The sequence below is a fragment of the Onychomys torridus genome, chromosome 14, assembly GCF_903995425.1.
Source record: "Onychomys torridus chromosome 14, mOncTor1.1, whole genome shotgun sequence".
Taxonomy (NCBI): Eukaryota; Metazoa; Chordata; class Mammalia; order Rodentia; family Cricetidae; genus Onychomys; species Onychomys torridus.
The window spans coordinates 30,427,802-30,453,506 of record NC_050456.1 but is presented as its reverse complement, the minus strand read 5'-3'; the positions used below and the strand labels follow the sequence as shown (position 1 = coordinate 30,453,506).

General features: G+C 35.3%; 1 protein-coding gene across 4 annotated transcripts in view; it reads right to left on the bottom strand.

The window, feature by feature from the left end:
• The window catches only part of Lrfn5 (leucine rich repeat and fibronectin type III domain containing 5), a 281,892-nt gene that overhangs the window by 134,670 nt on the left and 121,517 nt on the right, over positions 1–25,705 (bottom strand). For all 4 annotated transcript variants that reach the window (XM_036206675.1, XM_036206673.1, XM_036206671.1 and 1 more), the window contains one exon: positions 14,242–14,417. The gene's annotated coding sequence lies outside the window, so the exon portion shown is untranslated. The remainder of the gene's footprint in view (positions 1–14,241; positions 14,418–25,705) is intronic.

Here is a 25,705-nt window from a genome sequence, read left to right as displayed (position 1 = left end):
TGAGCAGACATATGGGAGAATATGGGAAAAGTAAAAAGGCAGGGTTATATAATACTATATAAGGTAATTATAATGTGGAGTAATAGTTAGGTGACTCTAATTCAATTAAAAATTCATTAGATATATAAATCCATTATTCCACATGAAAATCAACACAAATTTAAATGATATCAGCCGCAAATGAGTAACATGTTTTAGAATTTTAAAAAACTTAAAACACAAATCTGTAAATTATAATTTAAAAGCTAATAGACTAGTCTAGATATTTAAAGAGATGTTAGAAATTTTAAAAATATGACAAAATCATTGTTCCTACAATTTTCACATAATCTTGATTAACACAGAAATTTTAAAGAGGAGACAATGGCTGAGATGGTTGTTTAGTGGTACAGCACTTGCCTAACATACACGAAGCCCTAAATTCTATAACCTGCACTACCAAATACAAATGCCTAAATAAGACATAAAAATAAAAAAATTACATGTATATTTTTATTAAATTCTCTCTCTTCTTCTGCCCACTCCCCAAGTCCCCATGTTTGTGTGTGTGTGTGTGTGTGTGTGTGTGTGTGTGTGTGTGTGTGTGTGTGTGTGTAGTCTCACAAAGAATGCATGTTTCTCAAAGACATAGCTTTGAATTCTGGGTTTGACAATGGATAAACATTTAGAGAATTAACCAGACAAGGAGACAAAAGGCTGATGGCGAATTATGCAGATGGAAAGACTGCATAACTTTGTATCACTGTATATTCACATAGAAATAAAGACCTAGAGTTCTCTTCCAAATTTACTTTTCATTTTCCCTTGATATCAGAGAAATTAAAAACATTTTTACTTTGGAAATTTGCCTACTGCTTTCAGAAAAAATAAAGGGAAGGCATGGGGCTTTACCTTAACTTCTCTACAATCACCGTAAGCTCAAAGTAGTCACTTTCTTAAAAGGCATATTTTGAAGCACCATGCTCTGTTCTCCAAGAATTGTGAGAAACCATCTCCATCAAACACTACACAGAAAGTTAGATGACTCTGAGAGATAATGAACAGAATTATTCTCCATATGACTGGATTCTCAGAACTGTATTCTACATAGCAGGAAAAGCAATATTCAGGGATATACCTCTTAACACTAACACATTACATTTTTTAACATGAAGTTTTTCTAGGGATGCAATAGAAAAAAATGCAATTGACAATGTAGCTTAAACCAAATAACAGTATTTTCTATTGTTCTAAAGGATACAGTTCCAAATGGGTTCAATGGATATAGCATTGGACTTCTAGTGATGGAAAAGATATGGCATTATTAACGTCTATAACACACTCTAATTCATCATATATCAGTAAAAAAGAAGTATTTGTTTGAAAAATTTGGCAAATGCTTTAAAGAACACTCCATCCAAAACCAACCAATCCAAAAAACTAGTCACTCAGATTCATTAGTCATTAGAAAAATGACAGAATATTTTAAACACATTGGGTGGTGGTGGCACACACTTTTAATACCAGCACTCAGGAGGCAGAACCAGGTGGATCTCTGTGAGTTCGAGGCCAGCCTGGGCTACAGAGTGAGTTCCAGGAAAGGCACAAAGCTACACAGAGAAACCCTGTCTTTAAAATTTTTTAAAAAAAATATTTTAAACAGAACCTATATGAAACTAATTGAACATAATTCATCAAAATACACAAACAAAAATATAGAGTGACAGATCTCCTTAGTATATATGCAAAATTTTCATTATGAGATGCATATAAAGAATTATATCATATCACCAAGCAGAATACATTCCATGCATACAAAGCTAGTATGAATTTGAAAAAAAAATGATTTATCACACCAGCATGAAACAGATACATATTAGTTATAAAAGTAATGTTATAATAGAAAATCCTGAAAGAAAACAAGTTATCTCTATCAGAGACCATTATTCAACTTTTAGCTTTTGAGACAAAGGATAATAAGGAAGACTGAGGAGCAAGTCATCATGACACTAGTCTGCTGAGTAGTGGCTGAATATCTGTTCATATTGTAGTTTCTAACATATACATGAGTTTCGTAAATCTTTCTGTACTATATGTGGTAATAAAATAATCACACTGAAAGTTTCTCTAAGGCATGAGACCATAACAATATGAGCCTGCTGATGAGAATAGACACCAATGTAGAGAGGAATAAAATCAAGTAAATAAAGACAAGACATTTCACCTATAAAAGAGTCAGTACCAAGCAGTATTAATTTGGGAAAGTTACAGCTCTGAAGAAAAATAAATTCCAATGAGGAGCAACATGAGCTAAAGAAAGTGATAGAAACAGTCTTTTCTTAGCCCCCAATCCTCTAATTGCTAAGAAAATGTATACTTTTCTGAAATTCTGTTCAATTAAGAAGTATATTTATGTATGTCATTACTGATTTAAAATATTTTTCTATTTCCGTCTGAATTTAGAATACAAAGGAAATTCATGATGTTATTTTCAGCTATTATAATTTCATATTTAATTATCAAAAAAGAGATTAAGGACAGAACTTGGGGAAAAGTCTATTAAAACAATGCCATCATGTCCTGAGGCACTGATCAGTTAGTTGATAACACGTCTTCCCAAGAGTAGATCCTGAGAATTTCTGTCGTACTAGTTTAACATTGGCTGCAATGAAGCTGGGAGTAACTTTTACAGACATAGAAACAGAGTTAGGGTAGCAGAATCCCAACATTAGATCCATTAAAAGTGAAAGCTGACAACTAAAATAGTTACCATACAACATTCATTACATAAAAGATGACTCATGGGACAATGTGCATTACAGTACAATTAACATTGGTTCCTGGCAACAGATTGCTTACACAAGCATTGGGTGGTGTCAAAACACAAAAGTAGTCCATCTAAAGACATCGAAGGCATGGAGATAAAGCTCAGAGTTAGAGCACTTGTTTAACATTTGGGGGGCCGTAGTTGCAATCTATCTATTTAAGACAAAAAACTAGAAAAGTTAAAATATACATATAGGATTATAGTATATTTTAGAATTGCTTGAACTTCATAGTGAATTCAAGGCTATTTCAGGGTATATAACACAACTTCATTTCAAATTGATTAATTAATTAATAGCACAAAAGAGAAAAGCTGTAGAAAACATGAGTGGTCCTGATCACTATTTGGCTTGTTTATGTTTACCATTTTAATGAAGCTCCTACTCAATAGATAATAATGATATTCCATTGAAGAATGTTATCATCGGCATTGCACATACAGCTACATTTCACTTAAATGTGTTTCATCTTGTACACAAAGCATATGACTGTGCACATGATAGGAAGCATGAAGTTTCATTGTACTTTATTGCACAGTGTACAAACTAGGAATTATTGGAACTGTTAATGCCAGTTAACAGTTAATGCTCTATAGAAGACATGGTAACTTAGGTCAGCATATCTTCTCCGACAGTTTCAAAACAAAGCCTCTTTTTAAAAGCCCACTCACCAAAACGCCAAGCAACTTCACTCATGACAAAATGTAACAGGAATGCCAGTTATAGCTGGGGTTAAGGCTTGCTATAGAACCTGAAGAAAATTGTTGAGATACTTATTATTTTAAAAATAATAAAATATCCCATTACCAAACTAAAATAAGCATGTAATACACATAGCTTCAGTAAAATTTAAACACTCTTGTCTACTATAAAAATTGAAAAATAAGTTTAAATATTTAGCACTAGTTGAACAATGCTGAAAATGAACAAAAGGTACAGATAATTCATTTCCTAATCTATGGAATTGTATATGACAAATAGAATTATTGTATTGTTGCATGCTATTTGTGTAGATGTGACAAATAGAGAAATGAAATAAAATTATATCAAGATATGTTCATGCATATATGAAAAATGTACATGTCACAATTTGAATTTCAACTTAATTAAGAAAGGACAGATTCTTCAATAAACAATATTGTGACTATCAGTTACCAGGATAGATACAATGAAATAGAACTTAACTGTACACTAAATCTAATTTTATTTCTATATTACACAATAGATGAAAGCAAAGTTTGAAATAGTCTCTATGTGGCAAAATATATTTCTTCGATGTTAAAGAAGGATAGTTCAATTAATTCACAAAAGGAAGTGTGTCAGAGGTGCATGCCCACACTCATACAAATATGCCCACACTAAAAAAATACAGAAAAAAGCAGTTGACACCTTTTCCTCACTAAATGGACATTTCCTCAAGTCTTGGCTGTTTTTCTGCAGCGTGGGGTCCTATTAGTAAATGGCTTTTTATAACAAGGAAGATTGTCATTGTGAACCACTGTGGGATGGGGTTAGGCTAGACCTATATTCCTTCTCTTCCTACCTCATCTTTGGTGGGTAGCACTGACATTGTCTTGTGTATTAACTATGTCTTATCAGCCCATGTCATTTAGGTGTGGAGAATTCTATTATCATCCTCAAGTATGAGATTTTAGTGCTTAATAACAGAGTACATTATTAAAATTAAAACAATAGCTATTGATTTATAAGGATGTGTGGGGCCAAACAAATCCACGAAGAGTTTAGTATGATATATATGCCTTTTCAACAAGTTCCCATGATGTTGTAGGAAATATGACACCTAAAATTAGGATTAGCTCAGGATTGCACCAGGAATAAAATTTGAGGAAAAAAAAAATCTGCACACAAATTTCAGTCTTACTAAGAGTCAACTAAAATGATTAATAAAGGAATGATGAACAGTTTTCAATCTAATAAAAAAGTAAAACCATATATGTAATAGTATTCCAATAGTATAAGGATTTATTTAAAATATGCAACAACAGAAAAATGGAAGCATTGAGCAGGGTCTTTGGGTTTCATTTGCATGTAAGCCCCAGTGTTTACACTTTTTAGATGACAAACTGTAGTCATATAGATATTTGCATTCATGTGACAAGTAGACAATCCTAGTGAAGCTTATTTCTATATACACATTTGGTTCAAATTTCAGTGAGCTTCTACTCATTCAGAATTTTATAAATGCTTAATTTATAATTAACATTAAGATGAAAAGACATGTTTACCTAGAGCATATAACAAGACAGTTAATATTTGCAAGATGAGTATCTCTGGGTTTTCTAATCCTTCATAAAGATTCTAATGATGTTATAGTATCTTTTTAAACAGTGTGCTATGTTTATGTATCATTTACACTTTAATCTTCTGTCATAATTGTTCTTCTTTATAAAATCATTATACTATAATTTCATTTATTATTATTAGTGTTTTAGTATGTGCATGTGTGGGAATGATATGTGTTTATGTGAGTGCAGACTTGTGGCACCCTAGTACACTAAAGATTCAGAGTAGTACAGCTTCAGAATGTGGGTCTTTCTTTCCTTTTTTTTCCCTTTGGTTTTTCATGACAGAATTTCTCTGTGTAGCCCTGGCTGTATAGAAACTCTCTTTGTAGATTATGCTGGCCTTGAACTAAAATTCATAGAGTTCCACCTGCCTCTGCCTCCCAAGTGCTGTGGGTTTTTTTAATTTTAATTTTTTATTATTTTTTCTTTTTTATTTTATAATTTAATTTAATTTTACAAATCAGCCATGGGTTCCCCTGTCCTCCACACCCCCCAGGCCCGCCCCCATCTTTCCCCAGCCCAACCCCCATTCCCATCTCCTCTAGGGCAAAGACTCCCCTGGGGATTCAGCTCAACCTAGTAGATTCAGCCCAGGCAGGTCCAGTCCCCTCCTCCCAGACTGAGCAATGTGTCCCTGCATAAGCCCCAGGTTCCAAACAGCTAGCTCATGCACTAAGGACAGATCTGTGTCCCACTGCCTGGGTGTCTCCCAAACAGTTCAAGCTATTCAACTGTCTCACTTATCCAGAGGGCCTGATCCAGTTGGGGGCTCCACAGCTTTTGGTTCATAGTTCATATGTTTCCATTAGTTCAGCTATTTGTCCCTGTGCTTTTTCCAATCTTGGTCTCAACAATTCTCGCTCATACACTTCCTCCTCTTTCTTGCCAATTGGAGACCTGGAGCTCCACCTGGGGCTTGACCATGGATCTCTGCATCTAATTCCATCAGTCATTGGATGAGAGTTCTAGCACGACAGTCAGTGTGTTTGGGCATCTGATCACCAGACTAGGTCATTTCAGGCTTTCTCTCAACCATTGCCAATAGTCTACAGTGGAGGTATCTTTGTAGATTTCTGGGGACCTCTCTAGCACTTTGCTTCTTTAGAAAATTGGGAATCCATCTCCCCCAAGACCCAGCTATACAAATCTTGGGCATATATCCAAGGAATACTCAATCATACCACAAGGGCATTTGCTCAGCTATGTTCATGGCAGCATTGTTTGTAATAGCCAGAACCTGGAAACAACCTAGATGCCCTTCAACTGAAGAATGGATAATGAAAATGTGGTACATATACACAATGGAGTACTACTCAGCAGAGAAAAACAATATCATGAGGTTTGCAGGCAAATGGATGGATCTAGAAAAAATCATCCTGAGTGAGGTAACCCAGACTCAGAAGGACAAACATGGTATGTACTCACTCATAGGGGGATACTAGATGTAAAACAAGATGACTAGACTGCTACTCACAACTCCAGGGAGGCTACCTAGAAAACAGGACCCTAAGAAAGACGCAGGGATCGCCCAATGACAGAGAAATGGATGAGATCTACATGAACAACCTGGATGTGGGTGGGGGTAATGAAGGTTCGAGGGAAAGAGAGCTTAGGGGAGTGGGAGATGCCAGCTTGAAAGATCCCTTTCAAGAACAGAAAGGGAGAACAAGGAATAACAGACCATGATAAATGAAGACCACATGAGAATATTATTATTATTATTATTAAGAGATTTTCTCTTCATTTTACATTCCAACCACAGATTTCCCTGTCCTCCCTCCCCCTACCCCCAAGACATCCCCCCTCAACTACCCCCCATCACCACCTCCTCCAAGCCAAGATCTCCCATGGGGAGTCAGCATAGCCTGGTACATTCAGTTGAGGCGGGTCCAAGCCCCTCCTCCCTGCAGCAGGGCTGAAAAAGTGCCTCACCATAGGCACTAGGCTCCAAGGCATGTACTGCCACCTCTATTTTAATGTGGGATACAATTTAGGTCAGTAGGTCTGAACACCAAGTAACCTTACCTGTAGAGTGATCTTACAAGTCCTATCAATTTATTTCCACTAATGAATAAAAGTTTTAAAAAAAACTGTGCATGTAAATGGGATCCCACTGATGTTTCTGGTAAGACGTTGCATAGTGCTCTGTTTAACTTGTGCTCACCTATTACCATAAATTTTGTTGTTTCTCCATCGTGAAAACTTTCAAATTTTGGTCCCTCTGCTCTGAAGTGATAATAACCTTCTGCTGTGCATAGTATCCATGTTCTGTAGTAACAAACTATAATTGTTTACTCCTGTATAATCTAACCCCAGTAATATGATCAATATTTGCTATTTCCTGATTTTTCTCTAGTGCTAGATTTTCTTCATTATACCTATCACTCCTCTGACATCTACAATTCATCAATTCTGCATATCAATGAGATCACAGCACATTTGCTTATCTCCGGTTAGCCTAACCTTTTCATTTAACATGATGACATCTTTATATCTCATTATTTCAACTAACACTTTTGATTATTTCTTGTGTGTAGTTTAATATTATTTTATTTTGTATAGGTATCATAGAGTTTTGTCTACCCATTTGTTGAAAGATGTCATACTTTCTAGAGTAAATCTAATATTTACTCACTGTTTTCATTATTGATATTTTGGATACCAAGAAGACTATTAAATATTTAAATATTGATTTTTTTTAGTTCTTTTGTAGATTGGCTGAAATTTGTTCTCCTATTATCCATAATATGAACCAAAGTGAATTTTTCATGTTTAAACTTATTTATATAGATGACTCAAAAAAGATCATCATCCCAAGAGTTAGATAACCTCATTTTCTTATAAATCTGAAACACATGTCTAAGTCTATAGAATGAATTTAATTTTTGTGCTTTAAAATATATAAGAACTGAAAATCCTGGTTAATTCTCATAGACATCATATTCAAAAATAAATTATAATAATACTATGAGGACAGGTTAAAACTGAATAATATATATTTGATAATTCTTCCATCACATTTTCATCACCAATCTTCACTTTCCATATTGAGGTTTTATAAAATTTGTGAAACCAGTACCCTTAACTGCCCACCCTTCTGAATTTTGTCTCTAAACAGTCAGAAACTTGATGTCATATCTAAAAGCATTCCTAAAATACACTAAACATTCTGAACATTATCTATATGCTTTGAATAGAATCATATGTGTGTTGTGATAGATAGAAAATCACAAACCTACCCAGCAATTCAGGTATCTGTCAGGGTTCCTTTGGAGTCACTGTGTCTGATGACTTTTTCTTTGTTGCTACTTTCCACAAGGAAGCATTTTTACCTGACTACATAAAGATCATCCATCAATGCCAGAGATGTGCTCTCATTAGAACTGTGCAAGCCACACAAAATCAATCTTTAATAAACATGATCCAAACTTTGGAGAATCTGTTTTATTTTAAACATGAATATAAGACACACTGGCAAGGTCTACCAGTGTAAAGTGGATAAAACAGAAACTTCATTTTAAAATTTCACATAATTCCAGTGTTGAGTACTCTATTACAAGTCCTCTTTTGACCAAGAAAATCATTGTTATATTAACATTTATCTGTATTTAACTTCATAAATAATAAAGTCAGGTTTTTAAATTGTGGATTATTTTTGTGTTGGAATCATTACTGTAGGAAGCATTGAAATTATCTGAGAGGTGCTTATTTGTTTTAATGGAATTCTATCCTCAAGTCATAAATAAGTAAGTAGATTTTAAAATGTTATTTGTTTTTCAGATATTAAACAGTTTGTTAAAGCTTCAAAACTTATCATAGCAATCCTTATGTGCATGCAAGTTCTCAAAAGGAAAGCTTGATTCTTGTTACAGATTTAAGCTTCCCTGACATCAGGAGGGAGTAAAAGAGAAAACAAATAAATACCTTGTAAGAAGTAGATGAGTAGAAAGCAACACTGAGTCCTCATCCCTAGAGCCAAAGTAAACACTCCTGACTTGGGGATGTCAAACTTACGATGGAGATTCATTTTTATGCCAAGTCAATTATTCCTTGAATATTACCAAGTCAAAAAGTGAGCTTTATTAGACATGGAATCAAACTACCACCATGCAATGTCACAGCTTATCCAGTATGTATGGTTGTTCAGAAGTGATAGAAGAGGTGATCATTGGCCAACAGCCCAAAGGGAGACCACATGTCAGCAATCCCAACTGCATGTTTTATTTGCCATCTTTCATTACCATCTCCTTAACAGTTCTAGAAAGAAGCTTGTGTCAAAACTCTGTTACTGAAGTTAACTGTGCCATCTAATTTCACACTTCAAAATCAAGTATTCAATTTTTCTTATATTCTTAATGTTTTCAGTTGATAATTCTAAGTCTATCACTTAGTCCCTTCGTGGCAGAAAAAAATCACTGGAAGTGTTTTTGGAGGTTTTAATCAATACAGCATTCATGTCCTTTTATTCTGAATTTCTTCCCATGGTAAGTCATGGATTTTCACTAAAAGCAGTCTTTGGATAGACTGCCAAGGTTTTTCTTGATGTAATGCCTCCCACACTCTGCTTAATGTTGATGAGAGATGCATTCATATACCCGGAATATTCTAAATCCGACATATGCTTCACAGTTGCACACACTGATAGATGACAGGGATAAAGTGCTTTTCAGGGTTACCAAGATAGCCTTCAGTTGAATTAGTATTAATTCGCTAGTCCCCATTTTTTTCAAAGCCAATACCTTACAATGCAGATTGCTTCCACTCACTAAAAGCCTGGTGTTGAGAGTACTCCTCACAGGGCATTAAATTCTCCTGGCCCTAAATGTTAAGTCATCACTATCTGCAAAGACAGCATCTGTGCAGACCTCTTCACAGGGCACTGCTCTGTAGGAAATAACGCAGCAGCACTGCAGGCCAACAGAAACCAGAGGGACAGAAAGCACAGACTCTCTGAATCAAGACCTACTAGCCAAGACACATTCAGTTCTGTTTTCAGCCCTTATGGGCTTTTGGAAGACTGTGTATTCTCAGTCCAGCTTCTGGGATTTGTATCTCAAAAGGACAACACATCAGCCCATTAATAGCTGTCTAGGGTTGAAATCTATCTCTGCAAGCCAGACAAATTCAATTTACAATAAGTCTATTTCTATTGTCTTGGATGATGCTATTTCCCACACATAAGGCGCATGACAATTTCTACTTTTCAGTTCCTATTTACCCTGGGGTAGCTGCCTCTGAGCTAGGTTATCCTCATCCCATGTGTAATTGTGGTTTAATGAGAATTTTGAGTTATATTCTTTTGTACCTACTTCAGAATAGCAGAGGCAGGGTCTTGTTTTTGTACATAAATCAGACGAGACTAGGTGAGAGTTATTGTTTGTCAAATGCAAAGAAGTTATGTGATTTGCCTAAAGAATTCTCTGTTGTTATTGAAGTTTGGTCCTGCTTCATTGCTGATGGCTTATGTTAGTGAATAGCCTTATCTGCTTCCCTCTTCCCTTCAGAGATTGGCACCAGTTCCAAACTCGTTTCCTAATAACAGGACCCTGTCATTGCCTTTCAGAAGTAGCTCAAGACATGAAAAGGATCTATTTCAAAAGTAACTAAGATTCCTCCGAAACACGTTAAGTGCAAAGCACTTAGGTAATTACTTGTATCTTTTTGAAAGTAACTGGAAAGATATGTAGCGAACATAACATTGGTAGAGTCTGTTTTAGGTTGGCTTTCTCTGATATTTATTTTGGACTGAGAAATGCATAATTTAGCACGGTCTTACTCTTCTCTTGATTTGGAAATTGCAGAATCTAACTATTACTTACTTCATATAAGCAGGTAAGCTTTCAAAGTTAGGTTTTTGAAGTTGTCCTATTGATGATTCTAACTTTATTGATTTATGTGGATCATATATTCTAAGTTCATGTACATAAATGCATAAAATGTGAAAATTGCATCTATCTCACTTAGCATAGTACTTGTAGTCTCACAAAAATGGTTAAATGAATAAAATTAATTAACTGCTTACTAATTAGTACTAGGTATTGCAAAGGGATACTTTCTAATCATTAAATAGCACTACTAAATAGAATTATTCAGCACAATATGCCACACATATTCATGGAAGTGTCAATATTGTAGGGTATAATCTATAAATCTTAAATACAGAGTTTGTGCAGAATAAATAAACTACTATTATTAAAATAATCTTAAGGTATAATAACTTATTGATGTTATTGCTGTTATGCATTCAAGAAACAGCTTAACATGTACTCTTACATATGCATGATATGCATGTACTCACACAAGTGTGTATATAACAATACCTTCATTAAGACATGATTGATTATGTGTAACTTAGTTTCATCAACAGTCTTTTCTTTTTTTCAAAAAATAAGTAGGAAAGAGGTGGATTGAAGAAAGTATGCTTTTCCTGGCCAAAAGCTGGAATGACAGAGAAAAATATCACAATAATAACAGTGGCCACCTCAGCTACTCTGAGTTACAATAGGTGTATTCTATTACAAAAGTATACCATTGCTTTTCCTTTTTAGTTCTGCAATTTCTATTTCATTCTAGAGCTCCTGTTCAAGCAATACTACTTGTTTTAAGAAGAAATATTAGTGATATGCAAGAGTTTGCAAGGAAATATTTAAAATTACCTCCAAATTAGGAATGTATTTACTTTCTCTTTTTTCAAGGTAATTAATTCAATGTAGGACTTTCAGCTTAACATTTTTTCCTTATTTAAAAAGAAGAAAGAGAGAAAGAAAGGAAGGAAGGAAGGAAGGAAGGAAGGAAGGAAGGAAGGAAGGAAGAAAGAAAGGAAAGAAGGAAGGAAGAGAGAAGAGAGGAGAAAATAAAAAAGGAAGGAGGAAAAGGACAGAGGGAGCAAGGGAAGAAGGAAGGAGAGAAGGAATGAAAGAAGGAAGGAAGGAAGGAAGGAAGGAAGGAAGGAAAGTTTCCACTTCTAAAATTAATAAATTATAACTTAAAAATAAAACGAAAGAAAAACTGCATTAGGTACTATCTTACAATAATTGTTTTCATATATAAAACATTTCCCTGTAGCATTTCACTCTCATTAATTAAATAGATTTTTGGTATTCCTGTAGCTGCTAGTATATAAAAATGTGTTTGATTTCAATGTCCTGTGATTAATACTAGAGAAACACACTCATAAATATATTTCCTTAGCTAACAACTTTTCTAAAGTTAAATGCTTTTATTAAGAAAAAGTGAAGCTTAGCAGCAGAAAATTGAAAAGAATAGTTAACTATTTAATTGTTTTGTTTAAATGTGTGATATTACCTCTGGTATAGATACAATCTTCCATTTTCTTAAAATTGATAAAAGATGAAAAATTTAAGATGTCTTTCTCAATATGCTCTATTCAATAAAAGAGTCAGGAGTCATAAAGCAAATACAAGCCTCAAAGTAAATGAATAAAGCATGTATTAGTGGTAGAGAAATAAATAAAATATACACAGGGAAATACTACACTGAAAATAACTGTAATTGTCAACTGCATAGTTTGTGTGAAAACTGCAGTTATAACAAATTCTTTTTTTTTTTTTACAATAAAGAAATATTCCTTTTAGATCTTAAATGTAGTCCTCTAACATGACTTTGGGCATGAAAGCAATAACAGGAGTCTTGCTGATTGCTTTAATCTTACATAATTAGTAGCATAATAAAGATGGAAATTATTAACACCAATCTTTATTCTCCTCTAACGGCATAGACATTTTTATTGAAGTTATCCTGGCATTGAGATGTGTTGGTAAATTAACCTACGCTTATAAACCATCTCATCCCCACTTCCTTCAAGATTATTTCACTTGATAAGTACAATAATTAATTTGCAATTGAAGTGAAGCCAAACTGTTGTGGGATATTTCGATCACATTCTGACACCCCCAAGACTACCAATAATTTTAAACCTTGAATCAGAGGGCAGAGTCAACATTAAGCTGGTCAGAATTAACCTTAGAGTTTTTGGAAGACCCAGATTAGGATAGAGAGACACAGGAAGGAACAGGAAGAGACTTAGAGAGATCAGTGGCCTTTTTAATCCAGGGAGGTAGAGAGGCAAGGTCAGCTGATTTCTCTGTTGCTCTGTGGGTCTATCAGGTATATACTCCAATATCTGACTCCTGAGTTTTATTTAATAAAAGAACAATAAAAGTAATTGCTTCACTAAATCTTTACATTTTATAAAAATACACTCACAGTTATTTTCTGTGTGTGGACATTTGGCATGATACATGCTTTAGAGCAATAACAGAGATACTTTTGTTTGTTGTGTATTATGTATATGTATTTTACTATAAAGTATTTGAAAGACAGATATATAATATTTGAAAACCATATATGTATGTATATCTCAAATAAAACCATAAAATTTGAAAAATAGCAAGTCAATGGTTTAGGAAAATTTATTTTTCCGAGAAAAAAATTTCTTAAGTTCTGCATCCTAAAAACATAAACAAGGAAACAATATATTTACTTGGCTTGCTAGAATTTAGGAATATCACAGGCAAATCTATAGCAAGAGACTTCTTTGGTTGTTATGTGCAGATTTTGCATTGTATAGTTTGCCAAGTGTTCAAATATTCTATTTGAAATTCATTTTCCTACATGTAATTGGCATTCTTTTTTTGATTTTTCAAATGTGCATTTTAATAGGCTGTCATAACTCTGAAAGAAACAGACACCAATGCATTCCATAATCCTGCCAATCAGGCAAAATACTATTCACAATACCATCCCATTCCTCTACCTATAGCATTTTGTTTTCATAACTCACTCAAGCAAGTTTGATGTAATACCTGGTCATTCTGAATCTGTTTATGTGGTCACAGAATTATTTTACCTTTACGTTGACTAAGACACAAGGAGGCAACTATACCTTGCAATATATGCAAATCATAAGTATGAAAACAAATCAGAAAATCTCTTAATGATTTAGATATCAACATAAAAACTATCAGACTTTTCATATTCAGAAAAAAAATGCAATCAATAATGAATAATTCTGACTTCATTTTGCCTGTCAGTTTGCAAAATTTCCAATTAAACCCCCAAACATGTCTTTAAACTTCCTGGCAATGGTGAGACTGCATTGTGCAACTTACTTCTGGAGCATGAAGAGTTCCTCGCTACCATGAAGAAGTCAGCACTCGTCCTGGCTACTGCAGAAGACCAACAGGGTGAACGCATCTCCAAAGCTGGTGCTGAGAATTGTGTCGGAGGGAAGGGCCATCAGCTACTACATCTCTCCTCAACACCTGGCTGAATGGATACAGGGACTCTTCAGAGGAGGCAAACAGAGCAAAGAAAAGGCATCAAAAAATGCTTTTAAAGTATCTGGAATTATTTTCTGATAATTTCATGTTCAATCACAACTCATATTAAGATGTTCACTCATTAGAACTCAAATATATTTGCATAAAAAGCTTTCCAATGGAAATGTGCAATATGTTCTCATTCCAATAAATATGTCAACACTCTGCTTTTAGTTTTGGAAGGTATGTTATTCTCCCAAAACTGTAGGTAGCTTAAATGATTATATCCCATATAATATTCTTTTTCTTTGAATTATTTCATTTTGTTGTATAACTCACACATCTTTAATTATGGCTTGCTATGTCCCAGGAAAATGCACACACATAACATTAGATATAGCAAGGAACAAATCTTACATAGCCCTGTCTGGTCTTCAAGAACAACAGACTTTTTGTATATTAGCTGTATTTTATCACAAGGCAAATATCAATACACTGCAATATATGCATGTCTGGAGAAAAGGTATTTATACACATGTAATATACATTGAATTTTTAAAGCTTAAATTTGCATTTTTATCATGTCTGATGCTTAACTTTTCTTTTCAGAGGATTGACTGTCACCCTGCATGAGATGCAACTTTTACCTTTTTCTCATCTAAGAGTTGTATAAAGGTTCCAGCTAATATTCAAACCTAACACTTTGAAAGCAGAGCTGTTACTTTCTAAAATATATTTGAAATCATTAAGAGAATTGAATTTTACTTAGACTGTAATAAATATCCACAGAAGCATAAGCACAAATCACTTTCAAAATAAGACAATAAATGATGAAAATATGATGAAACAAATTTGGTTTAAGTTTGCTGATATGACACTTTTTGTAGAGCCACTATTAAAGACCTGATGAATGGAGTAATTTTTAAGTTCTCTGTTTTGAATTTGTTTGAGTCAGGGCCCTGCAATATAGCCCAGGATGGCTGTCAAACCTCAATTCTCCCCCTTTGGCCTCCTTGGTCCTGGAATTGTAAACAAGTTTCACCATGCCTAAATATAAATCTAAACTTAAGAGAGTGATTCCTCTGTTGTAAAATTGGTACTGAGATGGCCCCTGCAGTGTGTCTGCATGCACAAGACTTTCCCAAGATTAAGATAGATAATTTTAGAATGGACAGAGTAGGGGCTTATGAAGTACTCCCTCCCCTTATCTGAGGAGTTTTAGCCAATGATTCTTCTGAGTAAGAGAAAGTCAGTACTCTTCAGCAATCCAGCCCCTGAGAGGCTAGCTAGAATCCAGCAGATGATCTTACAGCTGTGTACATATAGGCAAAATGAAGTGGACATGTGATTTCTAAATGAGCACATGAAGATGTAAGGATAAAATCATGACATAATAGGGGAGAGGTTGGAGGGGGGATCAGGGATGGATACGATTACAATATCCTGTGTGCATTCATGGGCAAAATGGGAAAAGTTATGAAAACACCGAAACCCTCTAAGATAAACCAGCTGTTGATGGACTGTCATAGCATTGCCATTGTTCCTCAGATTGCAAACAATACAAGATCAATAACAATTCCCATCTAGAGCAGGATTTTGAATACTGAAATTTTCTATTTTAATATTGAAATCTTCAGAAAAACTCAAAATAAAAACGTTTTAATATACAATTGCATAATGGTATATAAAGTTTATTTGTAATATTTTATGAATCCTTAGATGATTCTATATCTTTTAGCATTACTATAATAAAATATGAAGCTTTATGGAGTTATAAAATAGATAGGATGTATTACATATATAACTGCTAGCCAATTATATCCCAGCAACCATAACATACCTATTATGTGTTTATTCATTTATTAGTTTCCATGGATGCTTTAAACTATTTTTATATTCATATATGCTTGAATGATTAAAAAATAAATAATTAAAGGAACTTAAAAAGTGAGTCTTCCTCCCCATGGGAGACCTTGCCTTGGAGGAGGTGGGAATGGGGGTGTTTTAGGGGGCAAGACTAGGGGACAGGAGAAGGGAGGAGAGGGTAATCTGTGGTTAGTATGTAAAATGAATAGAAAAATCTCTTAATAATAAGAAGAAAAAGAAAAAAAATTAAAGAGTGAGTCTCCCTCCAATGCAAAACATCCTCAGGGTTTGTAGATTCTTATGTACACAGGACATTTCTGCACCCATTTTGCCCTCTACTTTCATCTATTATACCTTAGAGAACACTCACTAATCAATTTTTTGTATAGACAAACAAATATTTCATTACAGTAAATAAATCAGTTCACAAAAAATATAACTGTTTAAAAAGTATTCAGGCTTCCCAGATTTTTTCATAGAAATTATATACTTAGTTCTGTGACCATGCATTTCATACATGTTTGTGAATGCATACGTAAGTCCCAGAAATAAAATGCTTAGGGCATAGACTTTGACCCTGAATTCCTGACCTGCTCTGCCTCTTTGGCAAAGATATGGTATACAATAAAATGAAATTTTATGTCTGTCATTGTATCTTACACCATTTCACCATTACAACATATAAATGTTCCAGATAGTGATCTAGAAACAGGTCAACAGGATTCTATTTTCTCAAATCATGTACCACACCAGAAATGTCATACTCCTCACCCAAACTCCAGTTCTTCAGGGAAAGATCCATTTATGTGGGATATGTATTTTTTTCTTGCAATAAATTTAATTAAGAATTTATTATGAACCACAGATTAAGAAATATATGTTACCTCATGAATCCAAAATTCACTCCAAGAACCACATTAGGTGACTGCATGTTCTTTTATGACTGCTCTATGAAGTAAAAACAGAAAATCAAGCCAACCTGGGGGAAGGTCACACAGTAAGTAACTAATGAATCAAGCCTGTCACAGGTCCAGTTTCCTCCACAAAATGCCTTATACAGCACGATGTAAATAAGATTCCATTAGATCACTAAAGGTTGTAGTTTAGTTTGGATGTATGTCCTACAGAGTTCTATGTTTTAAAGCTTAAGTGCCCAGGTTTGTACTCCTGAAAACTGCCAAGGACTATCAAGAGATGGGGACTGGAATGAGTTCATTCAGTTATTGGGACATACTGAATGCTATTTTCCCCACAACACACTTTCTCGCAACTCCCTCTCTCTCTCTCTCTCTCTCTCTCTCTCTCTCTGTCTCTCTCTCTCTCTCTCTCTCTGTCTCTCTGTCTCTGTCTCTGTCTCTCTCTCTCTGTCTCTCTCTGTCTCTCTCTCTCTGTCTCTCTGTCTGTCTGTCTGTCTGTCTCTCTGTCTGTCTGTCTGTCTGTCTCTCTCTCTGTCTCTCTCTCTCTCTCTCTCTCTCTCTCTCTGTCTCTCTCTCTCCAAGATATGACTGCTCAGTTTTACACATATATCTTTCAATCTCATCATTGGATTACATGTTTTATGTACATGTTGCATGTGCATGTGCCCATGGAGACAGGAGTGTGTTAGATCCCTTGGAAACTGAATTACAGAAAGTTATTAACCACCTGATGTGGGTGCCAGAAAGTAAACTCAGGTCCTCTAGAAGAGCAGTAAATATTCTTCACTGTTGAGTCATCTTCTCACCTCAAGAATGTGACTTTTAAAGATATTATCTTTAATATTAAGTCAGTAGCCTCAGGCATTTCTGTCAAAATACAAAACTCACACAGATTCTACAGTAACATTCACATATACAGATCAGTGCAGTAGTAAAAGAAAGCAACTGAGTTTGTAATTATGATACTGTCACTTTCCTACATTATCATGTAAAGTTTTTCTTTATTCCTTGAGAGTACGTTGAAATTAAATGTTGTATAATGAATTCTGATACCTAGTTTTAATTCCAAGTTGCTGTTGCTGTGGCTGTCTCACAGTCTTTCAAAGTTTGACACCTATTATATTCATGTATTCTCAAGAAATATGGTTCCCCATATAAGAATTTTCTTGAATAATGATAAAATCTTTAAGAACTCACAGAACTTGTGAAACACATTAGAAATTAATAGGATACCTGTTTCTAAGATGAGCATCCCTAGTAACTTTAAGAGCCTAAAACATCATCACTAAGTGATCATTAGTTCTCTGAAAGTGCAAACTGACTTGGATCTCATGATTAGTGATGGTAGGGTTCTAAAAAACAGATTTACCCTGAAATAATGGGTAAAACTACATAAATCACTCTGCATTTACACTTTTTTATTTAATAAAAATATATTTACATAGCCTCCTTATCTTCCTGTATTCATAGTCTCCTCTTTAATCATTGCTGTTATAAATACATACAAATGTGTAATTATTTCAAGTTATCATAGATATGAATCTGTGTCATGCAGAGCTCATAATAATTTTCTCTGCTTTCTTAAGATTATGTAACTTCAACATATTAACAACCAAGGAAGTCTTTGGAATCTATAAGGACAACAATGATATATTCTTTACTATCCACTTCCCTTAAATTTATAAAATTTGAATATTCATGAGCCCAGCACACAGTACATCTATCTTATAATTAACATGGAGCTAATTTATTTATGCCAATTGCAAAGTAACTATATTCATCTTAATTAAAAGAGTAAGCATTTACTTGCTCTGGATATTGCTCTGTATAAATAAAATGCAGATTGGCCAGTAGCCAGGCAGGAAGTATAGGCAGGACAAGCAGAGAAGAGAATTCTAGGAACAGGAAGGCTGAGTCAGGAGACACTACTAGCCGCCGCCATGAGTACCAACATGTAAGATACTGGTAAGCTACAAGTCATGTGGCAAGATATAGATTTATAGAAATGAGTTAATTTGATATTTGAGAACTAGATAGCTAGAAGCCTGAGCTATTATGTCAAACAGTTTAAATAATATAAGAGTCTGTGTGTTTATTTTATAAGTGGGCTGGGGGACTGCCAGGGCTTGACGGGAGCTATAAAGAAACTCTCCATCTACATTTCATTATTTGGGTGTTTCTTCTACATGTTGCACAAAGCCAACATTTAAAACATATGAGCAATAGAGTCACATCCCTTCACTGTCTTTTAATTGTTTATTTAAAAATCATAAAAGTATAGCTTTCCTATAGTCATTTATCTTTAGTAGACTATTCAAAACATATGATTAATAGTACCAAGAGTATATCCAGATGTAATGGCCTATGCTATCCAAGCATTGAAGAGAGGGTAAAATAAATGGGTTTCTATGTGTTTACAGCCAGCATGCACTAAATAGCCTTCATTCAGTCATCAGTACAGCAAATCCATATGACAGATAAGAGAAATGAAGATAACCTAAAATAATTCAAACCACATACAAAATAATTTTGATAATTATTTCATGTGAATTAGTTTTTCCAGCCAAAAATGTTCATAAATGTTTACATAAACACTATTATTAAAGCATAGTTTCTCAGCATGAACACTGTTAAGCCTAGGTACTTTTAAAATTAAATTAGAGACACTGATTAAAAATGGAAATAATCTTGTGTCAGAAGATAAAAACAGCACAAACTATTTGCTGTGGGAAAATGTTTACAAATAATGGCCCACTTTGAAGACCGTATGACAAATAAATTAGTGCCCTACTGGGGCTCTTGCCACTTATGTAAATGTCACATGGAAAATTAGCGCAACTCATCATCCCTTCCCTCTATCAGCAAGAGTTCAGCAGTTCAATAAAACATAAATCTTGGTGACCTAAAAATTGTATTGCTGTCCTTGTAATTTCCTGTGAACAAGTCTTGGAGTAACTTAGTGGTGCTGTTGCTTAGTAACCCACTGGCCAAGGTGAAGGACTTTGCAGTCAGAGGACAGCAAGAAGTGATGACTGATCTGCATTGGTTTCATGGTTAATTTGTTCACTAAATTTCATGATAGTTCAAAAATAATGGATGCTAGACACAAAAAGGCATTAAATTAACCATTGGTTTTGTGAAGAAACAATCTATCTCCAGAACTGGACTTTAACTATAACACCTCTGTGCATTAGATTGTGCATACACCACATTAAAGAAAAAATAAATTTGCCTCTTGGAGTAGTTCAAAGCAAGCATGAGCCCAAATTTGAAATCCCTATTTCTCTACTGGTATCTTCCATCTGTCTCTAATAAAAAGCTTTGCTCTATACTTATTGACAAGCACACACACACTTACACATGCACGCGCGCACACACACACACACACACACACCATTTGGTAAAGGAAAGTAACAAAAATATTATCTTAATCAATGTTTTAATCAGTTTACAAGGGAAGAATTTGCTTTATTGAGCAGAGCAGCACTCAAAACTGTGAACATATGTCCTTAACCTACATCAATAGCTTGCTTCTAAGTAGATGATGTTGTATTTATCTAACATATGTGTAAGATATCTAACACATGTGTAAGCACTCAGACACTACACTCCCCCCCACACACACACACATACTCAGTCATTATTCTGGGTCAGAAGCATGGAATAGTGCATAATTTAAGGTAGCTCACTTTCAGTTGAAAGATTGTTCACTTTCGGCTGAGGAAGCTGATTACATGGGAAGCACAAAACGTAGTAAGACTGGTTATTTTTCCATTAAGGCAAGAAAAATTTTAAAAGACTGAATTCACATTAGAAAAGCAGATCGAGTACATAGATTTAAATGATCTTAAGAAATCTCTATAGACAAATTCTAAAACAAACAAAAAAGAGTTGTATGTAAAATAGGCACAAAAAGACTACAGAGATAATAAAGGATTTTGACCCATGTGACTAATGTTTAACAAATGATAAGAATCAAAATAAACAAACAGTTTTTAAATGCTTTAAATTATAATTTTGTGCCAGGCGTGGATGGTGCAAACCTTTAATCCCAGCACCCGGGAGGCAGAGCCAGACAAATCTCTGAGTTCAAGGCTAGCTTGGTCTATAGAGTGAGATCCAGGACAGGCACCAAAAGTACATAGAGAAACCCTGTCTCAAAAAAAATTATGACTTTGTAATTTCAAGGTTATCGGGGACTATGGGGCTTCAGCCCCTCGATAGTCCCCTCCCCGGGTCTGGGAAGAATCTACAACCAGCTGATAATTATTCTTTGATGAAAAGAAATGAATCTATGTACATGAAACTCCTTAGTTCATACACTGTATTATTCTGTGATAGTTTTCTCTCTACACAGCTTCTGTTCTGCTTTCATGTCCAGTTCCTTTCTTGCCTGATTTCTCTCTCTATTTATCTACTGTCCCCTCTAGGTTCTATCTTAATTCCTTCATCTAGTTCTGTCCCTTTTAGGTTCTCATCCATCTAGTTCTTTCCCCTATCAACCCTCTAACATCTCCTTCTCTCTCATCTTGTTCTTCCTCATCTTGTTCTTCCCCATCTGGCTCTTCCTCCTCTTCCATCTTGTTCCTCTAGTATTCTCTTCTAGTCCTTCAATCTAGTTCTTCCCCATCTCAGTTTGTTCCCTAGAGTTCTTACCCATCTAGTTCTTCCATTCTCTTTTCTCTTCTCTCCCCTCTGCCCTGGAAGTCCTGTTATAAAAAAGGGAGGGTCCAAGCTAAATTGTGTAAAGCTATTTATTACTTAATGTCCACCTGACCTAAGCGGTGTCCCCTTGTGGAATTTACCTGCATATGGACTGCTCTAACTGTTAGTCATTGAAAGTTGGGCACCCACCTGGGCAGTGTCTTCTTGTGGAATTTAAGTCAGGAGACTTGCATGTGGGCTGTTATTATTAGTCCTCAGAAGTTGGGGACCCACATGGGTGGTGCTTCCTCTAGTCCTTGAAAGTGGCTAAGGGAGATATCTGATTCCAGAGAAACCTTTCCTGAGGCTGTTCTCCAAATCCCTGGAATGTGTATGTCCAGAGAGTGATCAGTCCGCACTGTTAGCCCTTTTTAGGGAAAAGTCACTTGGGAAAACTATGAAGGCACACATGATTTTCATAACAGAATACAGCTGATATATAACAAGCCAAGTAACACCAAAAACTCCTTGGGATTTGGCTTTCTCTCGAGGAATTCCCTGATTCCTCCAGGTAGCGACTTTGCCATAACCAGCTGAGTTTTTATGATATATTCCTGCAGCCTGCAGCAAAAAGTTTATCACCTAAGATTTCTTGAAATTTATTTCTATTTTGTTACATAGAAATGGAATTTGTTTCAAGTTAAATGTTCTGAGATCACATATTTGTTCTAAAGGCTGAAGTCATCTTATCCCTGGGAAAAAAAGGAAGGTCTTTTTCCCTGTGCATCTCTCCATCATTTGCCACCTTTTATTTTTCCTTTTTTCCCTTCCAGTCTTCCCATACAGTATCACCATTTCCATATCATATCAGAAATTATTTTATGAAGAAACCAGGCTATAACTCCCTAAATATAGTAATCTTAATTTCGAGGAATACATGTAAGGAGAATTTCAAAGAATGTCTTTTCTTCAAAATTGTAACACATATTTATGGAAAAGAAATCGATTTTTAATGTGAAGCACAGAAAGGGCATGTTTCCCTTGCTTACTACTATTCATTGCACAAGTAAGCTTTGAACACCTCATTTTCACATTAATTATAATAGACAGAGGTTAAGAAGAAAGTGGATGGGGTTGGGGATTTAGCTCAGTGGTAGAGCGCTTGCCTAGTAAGTGCAAGGCCCTGGGTTTGGTGCTCAGTGCGGGGAGGGGGGGGGAGAAAGAAAAAATAAAGAAAAAAGAAAAAAGAAGAAGAAGAAATTGGGCCTATGTTATACGGGAATCTTTACATATTTTTTAACTTTATAAAAAATCTGTTTAATGGTACATCAGGGAACTTCAAAAGAATCTTAAGGGCCAACATTTTCCATTACTTTACTAAAACAAAAATTCAGAACCTATTTAAGAGTTTATTACTTTGCCTTGTCCAAACCATATTTAAAACAAGATATAGTCACTTCCAAAAAACAAATCATACAGCACTTTTCATTGACTAATATATATTTTCATTATGTGGCTCTTTCACAGACATCTGTAACTCTTATATAGGTATATAAACAAATATTGTAGATACATTCTAACATGTTGCATGTGGGTGAGTAAAAAAACTACATAAATATATAAACTAGAACACTTTAATATACATATATAGACCAGTGTGTTTTAATATGAGGTTGTGTCTGCTGTGTAATTGTTTGAAAATTAAAAATCAAATGATTTTTTTTAAAAAAAGAAAAATGTTAGATATATCCAACTACCTCATGGAGTTTGGGGGTTTGGTGTTCAACTCTGTTGAAAATTGATATAGGTTTGGATAATATGGAAAAACACAAGAAGTGCACTGGGATTGTTGCAAAAGATTTCTAAACAAAGTTAAAACATGGAAGAGCAGGAACTGTAGAAGTGGGATTCACCCCCCTACATGTTTTATGCAGATTAGTATGTATCTATATGGACACATAATGGGAAAATTATTATGTTAGCACTTTATATTTCCTTGATGAAATGACCTTGTATGTGTTGGCTGGTACTCTACCAGTGATGCATTCTTAGGTATATATCTCACTTTAAATTTTCCATTATCCTTGGACATGTTGGCACATGCCTGTGACCTCAGCATGGAGAAGGATGAGGCAGAAGGATTATTAGTTTGAGATTACCAAGACTTAATTATAGAACAAATACAAATACCTTGCCTCACTTACAACAAACACAAAAGTCACCCTGTGATGATATGTATTAGGCTTTTTATATTTTATTGATATGTAAGCATTATGAGACCCAGACCACATGAGGAAAACTGTATGCCTTGCAGCACCCAGTACACTCATTTACTACACACAATAAGAACTTGAAAAACTGCACATTACTAGGTTTTAAGTTCAGGTAAAGGAAAAATCACATATCAAAAAATTTAAAGATAATTCTTGAAGAAAATATTTTTAAAAATAAAGATGGCTCACACAGAAAAATAGGTTCTAAAATGAAACTTGTGGTTCAGTTAGAAAATATTCTGATGGCAAAGAGCCCATTGGAAAGAAAAGGTAAGGGAGCTACGGAGAACATACTGCAGTAACTCTCTATAAGGTCAGATTCCAAAGTGCTGTAGGTAATGACAGAAACAAGGATGCAGAGCTACAGATGAATACAAAACAGTATTTGAAGGCAATGTTCAGCAATATTATTGCATTATATGGTAATTCTATAGTCTTTGGGCCTGTTTTTCTTCAGCATTTTAGCCCTTACTTGACAGAAGACATAAGTAACCTAGCTTATTAAGTCTGTGAATCTGGCACTGACACCATCTAAGATGGAAAAATGTCCCCACAGCTTCAATGGATGAGCACAAAATGTCAAAATGAAATATCATGCAACCAAAGTTAAAAACACTCAGAACTTTAACTCTTAAGGGAGGGATGCATTCAAATTCCATATATGAAATAAGTATAATGGATTGATCTCATGTACCATTAAAAGCTATTTTCCAGAGGTGCAGCCTTGATACTAACAGAAAACTTTAATTTATAATGGCGGGCTTCAACTTTGCACTGAACTGTCTGGTCCTCACCAAGCCACATCTAGAACATGGCGTATCATTCAGAACTCCAGTAGGATTTCTGGAGATTCAAACACAAATAAACATGGCTAGTCTTAAACATTTATTTTTTAAAAAAATTATAATTTGATTTAATTTTATATATCAGCCATAGATTCCCCTGTCCTCCCTCCTCTCCCTTCCCCTCTCCCCAACACACCCCCCATTCCCATCTCCTCTAGGGCAAGGACTTCCCTGGGGATTCAGCTCTACCTAGTAGATTTTGTCAAGACAGGTCCAATCTTGTCTTCCCAGGCTGAGCAAAGTGTCCCTGTACATAGGCCCCAGGTTCCAAACAACCAGCTCATGCACTAAGGACAGGTCCTGGTCTCACTGCCTCCCAAACAGTTCAAGCTAATCCACTGTCTCACTTATCCAGAGGGCCTGATCCAGTTGGGGGCTCCTCAGCTATTGGTTCATAGTTCCACTAGTTAGGATATTTGTCCTTGTGTTTTTTCCAATCATAGTCTCAACAATTCTCAATCATGCAATTCCATCTGGACCAGAGATGAGTGTCTGGGGTCATACCCAGGAAGGCCTGCCCCTAGGTCCCATCCCTGGGCACCAGCCTTTCCCGGGGAAGACACACCCAACTTGGCCCCAGTTTCTGGACATTGGGCAGGGCCCCCACAGGAAGATTCCCCTTCTCCAAGACCCCACCTCCACCCCACCCCCACAGCAGACCCTGCAATCTATGTGCCCTGTCCCCACACACATCTACCTGAGACCCCCCTCCCCCACCAACTTCTGAGACTTAGTGACCAGCCCCCAGCTCCCATCTAGCTCAGAGAGC